We start from the raw sequence: 5,630 nt of genomic DNA on the forward strand, positions 1-5,630 counted from the left end.
TGAGAGGGGTGAGGTCCAGGTGAGGGGGTGTGAGGTCCAGGTGAGGGGGTGTGAGGTCCAGGTGAGGGGGGTGAGGTCCAGGTGAGGGAAGTGAGGTCCAGGTGAGGGGGTGTGAGGTCCAGGTGTGGGAGGTGAGGTCCAGGTGAGGGAGGTGAGGTCCAGGTGAGGTGGGGTGAGGTCCAGGTGAGGGGGGAGAGGTCCAGGTGAGTGGGGGTGAGGTCCAGGTGAGGGAGGTGAGGTCCAGGTGAGGGGGTGAGGTCCAGGTGAGGGGGGTGTGAGGTCCAGGTGAGGGGGTGAGGTCCAGGTGAGGGGGGTGTGAGGTCCAGGTGAGGGAGGTGAGGTCCAGGTGTGGGAGGTGAGGTCCAGGTGAGGGAGGTGAGGTCCAGGTGTGGGAGGTGAGGTCCAGGTGAGGGAGGTGAGGTCCAGGTGTGGGAGGTGAGGTCCAGGTGAGGGAGGTGAGGTCCAGGTGAGGTCCAGGTGAGGGAGGTGAGGTCCAGGTGAGGGGGTGAGGGAGGTGAGGTCCAGGTGTGGGAGTTGAGGTCCAGGTGAGGGAGGTGAGGTCCAGGTGAGGGGGTGAGGTCCAGGTGAGGGAGGTGAGGTCCAGGTGAGGGGGTGAGGTCCAGGTGAGGGGGGTGTGAGGTCCAGGTGAGGGAGCTGAGGTCCAGGTGAGGGGGTGAGGTCCAGGTGAGGGAGGTGAGGTCCAGGTGTGGGAGGTGAGGTCCAGGTGTGGGAGGTGAGGTCCAGGTGAGGGAGGTGAGGTCCAGGTGAGGGGGTGAGGTCCAGGTGAGGGAGGTGAGGTCCAGGTGAGGGGGGTGAGGTCCAGGTGTGGGAGGTGAGGTCCAGGTGTGGGAGGTGAGGTCCAGGTGAGGGGGGTGAGGTCCAGGTGAGGGGGGTGAGGTCCAGGTGAGGGAAGTGAGGTCCAGGTGAGGGGGTGTGAGGAGCAGGTGAGGGAGGTGAGGTCCAGGTGTGGGAGGTGATGTCCAGGTGAGGGAGGTGAGGTCCAGGTGAGGGGGGTGAGGTCCAGGTGAGGGGGGTGAGGTCCAGGTGAGGGAGGTGAGGTCCAGGTGTGGGGGGTGAGGTCCAGGTGAGGGGGGTGAGGTCCAGGTGAGGGAGGTGAGGTCCAGGTGTGGGGGGTGAGGTCCAGGTGAGGGGGGTGAAGTCCAGGTGAGGGGGGTGAGGTCCAGGTGAGGGAAGTGAGGTCCAGGTGAGGGGGTGTGAGGTCCAGGTGAGGGAGGTGAGGTCCAGGTGTGGGAGGTGATGTCCAGATGTGGGAGGTGAGGTCCAGGTGACGGGGGTGAGGTCCAGGTGAGGGGGGTGAGATCCAGGTGAGGGGGGTGAGATCCAGGAGTGGGAGGTGAGGTCCAAGTGAGGGGGGTGAGGTCCAGGTGAGGGGGCTGAGGTCCAGGTGAGGGGGGTGAGATCCAGGTGAGGGGGGTGAGATCCAGGAGTGGGAGGTGAGGTCCAGGTGAGGGGGCTGAGGTCCAGGTGAGGGAGGTGAGGTCCAGGTGAGGGAGCTGAGGTCCAGGTTAGGGGGCTGAGGTCCAGGTGAGGGAGGTGAGGTCCAGGTGAGGGAGGTGAGGTCCAGGTGTGGGAGGTGAGGTCCAGATGAGGGGAGTGTGGTCCAGGTGTGGGAGGTCCAGGTGAGGGAGGTGAGATCCAGGTGTGGGACATCCAGGTGTGGGAGGTGAGGTGCAGGTGTGGGGGGTGAGGTCCAGGTGAGGGGGGATTAGGTCCAGGTGAGGGGGGTGTGAGGACCAGGTGACCTCCAGGTGTGGGACGTGAGGTCCATGTGAAGGAGGTGAGGTCCAGGAAAGGGAGGTCCAGGTGAGGGAGGGGAGGTCCAGGTAAGGGAGGTCCAGGTGAGGGAGGGGAAGTCCAGGTGAGGGAGGTCCAGGTGAGGGAGGGGAGGTCCAGGTTTGGGAGGTCCAGGTGAGGGGGGTGTAGTCCAGGTGTGGGAGGTTCAGGAGAGGGAGGTGAGGTCCAGGTGTGGGAGGTCCAGGTGAGGGGGGATTAGGTCCAGGTGAGGGGGGATTAGATCCAGGTAAGGGGGGATTAGGTCTAGGTGGGGGGATGAGATCCAGTTGTGGGGGTGAGGTTCAGGTGAGGGAGGTGAGGTTATCGTGAGGGAGGTCCAGGTGAGGGAGGGGAGGTCCAGGTGAGGTAAGTCCGGGTCATGGGGGTGTGGTCCAGATGTGGGAGGCTGAGGTCCAGGTGAGGGGGTGAGGTCCAGGTTTGGGAGGTGCAGGTGTGGGAGGTCCAGGTGAGGGAGGGGAGGTCCAGATGAGGGAGGTCCAGGTGAGAGAGGGGAGGTCCAGGTGAGGGAGTTTCAGGTGATGGGGTGAGGTCCAGGTGAGGGGAGTGACGTCCAGGTGAGGGAGGTGAGGTCCAGGTGAGGGAGGTGAGGTCCAGGTGAGGGAGGTGAGGTCCAGGTGTGGGAGGTGAGTTCAGGTGAGGGAGGTGAAGTCCAGGTGAGGGAGGTGAGGTCCAGGTGAGGGAGGTCCAGGTGAGGAAGGTGAGGTCCAGGTGAGAAAAGTCCAGATGAGGGAGGTCCAGGTGTGGGAGGTGATATCCATGTGAGGGAGGTGAGGCCCAGGTGAGGGGGTGAGGTCCAGGTGTGGGAGGTGAGGTGTGTGTGGTCCAGGTGAGAGAGAGGGGAGGTCCAGGTGAGGGGGGTGTGATCCAGGTGTGGGAGGTCCAGGTGAGGGCAGGGAGGTCCAGGTGAGGCGTGTGAGGTCCAGGTGAGGGAGGTGTGGTCTCGGTGAGGGGTGTTGTCCAGATGAGGGAGGTGAGGTCCAGGTGCGGGGGGTGATGTCCAGGTAAGTGAGGTGGGGTCCAGGTGAGGGAGGTGAGGTTCAGGTAAGGGGATGAGGTCCTGGTGTGGAAGGTAAGGTACAGGTGTGGGAGGTGAGGTCCAGGTGAGGGAGGTGAGGTCCAGGTGAGGGATTGAGATGAGGGAGGTAAGGTCCAGGTGTGGGAGATCCAGGTGTGGGAGGTGAGTTCAGGTGAGGGAGGTGAGGTCCAGGTGTGGGAAGTGTAGTCCAGGTGAGGGGGTGAGGTCCAGGTGTGGGATGTGAAGTCCAGGTGTGGAATGTGAGGTCCAGGTGAGGGAGGTCCAGGTGTGGGGGTGAGGTCCAGGTGAGGGAGGTCCAGGTGTGGGAGGTCCAGGTGTGGGAGGTGAGGTCCAGGTGTGGGAGGTGAGGTCCAGGTGAGGGAGGTCCAGGTGTGGGATGTGAGGTCCAGATGAGGGAGGTGAGGTCCAGGTGAGGGGGTGAGGTCCAGGTGAGGGGGAGATCCACGTGAGAGGGGTGAGGTCCAGGTGAGGGGGATGAGGTCCAGGGCTGGGAGGTGAGGTCCAGGTGAGGGAGGGGAGGTCCAGGTGAGGGAAGTCCAGGTGAGGAGGGTGCGGTCCAGGTGTGGGGGGGTGCGGTCCAGGTGTGGGGGTGGTGAGTTCCAGCTGAGGAGGGTGAGGTCCAGGTGTGGGAGCTGCATGTGAGGGAGGTGAGGTCCAGGTAAGGGGGATGAGGTCCAGGTGAGGGAGGGGAGGTCCAGGTGTGGGAGGTCCAGGTGAGGGCGGTGTGGTCCAGATGCGGGAGGTGAGGTCTGGGTGAGGAGGTTGAGGTCCAGGTGTGGGAGGTGAGGTCCAGGTGAGGGAGGTCCAAGTGAGAAAAGGGAGGTCCAAGTGAGGGAGGGGAGTTCCAGATGAGGGAGGTCCATGTGAGAAAAGGGAGGTCCAGGTGAGGGAGGGGAGTTCCAGGTGTGGGAGCTGCACATGAGGGAGGTGAGAACCGGGTAAAGGGAGGTGAGGTCCACGTGAGGGAGGTCAAGATGAGGGAGGTCCAGGTGAGGGAGGGGAGGTCCAGGTGTGGGAGGTCCAGGTGTGGGAGGGGAGGTCCAGGTGAGGGAGGGGAGGTCCAGATGAGGGAAGTCCATGTGAGAGAGGGGAGGTCCAGGTGTGGGGGGTGAGGTCCAGGTGTGGCAGGTCCAGGTGCGGGAGGTGTGGTCCAGGTGACGGAGGTCCAGGTGTGGGAGGTGATGTCCTGGTGTGGGGGGTGAGGGAGGTGAGGTCCAGGTGAGGGAGGTGTGGACTAGGTATGAGAGGTGTGGTCCAGGTGAGGGAGGTGAGGTCCAGGTGAGGAGAGTGAGGTCCAGGTATGGAAGGTGAGGGAGGTGTGGTCCAGGTGAGGGGGGTGAGGTCCAAGTGTGGGATGTGAGGTCCAGGTGTGGGTAGTGAGGTCCAGGTGTGGGAGGTCGAGGTGAGGGAGGTCCAGGTGAGGGGGGTGAGGTCCAGGTGAGGGGGTGAGGTCCAGGTGAGGGAGGTCCAAGTGTGGGAGGTCCAGCTATGGGAAGTCCAGGTGGGGGGGGTGATGTCCAGAAGAGGGAGGTGAGGTCCAGGTGTAGGGGGTGAGGTTCAGGTGAGGGAGGTGAGGTCCAGGTGTGGGAGGTCCAGGTGTGGCAGCTCCAGGTGTGAGATGTCCAGGTGAGGTCCAGGTGAGGGAGGTCCTGGTGTGTGAGCTGAGGTCCAGGTGAGGGGTTGAGGTCCAGGTGAGGGGGTGAGGTCCAGGTGAGGGAGGTCCAAGTGAGGGAGGTCCCGGTGAGGGAGATCCAGGTGTGGGAGGTAAGGTCCAGGTGAGGGGGGTGAGGTCCAGGTGAGGGAGGTCCAGGTGTGGGAGTTGAGGTCCTGGTGTGGGAGGTGAGGTCCAGTTGAGGGGGGTGAGATCCAGGTGTGGGAGGTCCAGGTGAGGTCCAGGTGAGGGAGGTGAGGTCCAGGTGAGGGGGTGAGGTCCAGGTGAGGGAGGTCCAGGTGTGGGAGGTTCAGGTGTGGGAGGTGTGGTCCAGGTGAGGGGGGTGATGTCCAGGTGAGGGGGGTTATGTCCAGGTGAGGGGGCTGAGGTCCAGGTAAGGTCTAAGTGTGGGAGGTGAGGTCCAGGTGAGGGAGGACCAGATGTGGGAGGTCCAGATGTGGTAGTTGAGGTCCAGGTGAGCGGGGTGAGGTCCAGGTGAGGGGGTGAGGTCCAGGTGAGGGGGTAAGGTCCAGGTGTGGGAGGTGAGGTCCAGGTGAGGGAAGGGAGGTCCAGATGAGGGAGTTTCAGGTGATGGGGTGAGGTCCAGGTGAGGGGAGTGACGTCCAGGTGAGGGGTAGAGGTGAGGGAAGTAAGGTCCAGGTGAGGGAGGTGAGGTCCAGGTGTGGGAGGTGAGTTCAGGTGAGGGAGGTGAGGTCCAGGTGAGGTCCAGGTGTGGGAGGTGAGGTCCAGGTGTGGGAGGTGAGGTCCAGGTGAGGGAGGTGAGGTCCAGGTGAGGGAGGTCCAGGTGAGGGGGGTGAGGTCCAGGTGTGGGAGGTCCAGGTGAGGGGGGTGAGGTCCAGGTGTTGGAGGTGAGGTCCAGGTGAGGGAGGTGAGGTCCAGGTGTGGGAGGTGAGGTCCAGGTGAGGGAGGTGAGGTCCAGGTGAGGGGAGTGAGGTCCAGGTGTGGGAGGTGAGGTCCAGGTGAGGGAGGTGAGGTCCAGGTGAGGGGAGTGAGGTCCAGGTGAGGGAGGTGAGGTCCAGGTGAGGGGGGTTGAGGTCCAGGTGAGGGAGGTGAGGTCCAGGTGAGGGGGGTTGAGGTCCAGGTGAGGGAGGTGAGGTCCAGGTGAGG

Source organism: Chiloscyllium plagiosum, unplaced genomic scaffold (genome assembly GCF_037043375.1).
Source record: "Chiloscyllium plagiosum isolate Xiang-an unplaced genomic scaffold, Cpla_swu_hap1 HiC_scaffold_32, whole genome shotgun sequence".
In the NCBI taxonomy this organism is placed as follows: domain Eukaryota; kingdom Metazoa; phylum Chordata; class Chondrichthyes; order Orectolobiformes; family Hemiscylliidae; genus Chiloscyllium; species Chiloscyllium plagiosum.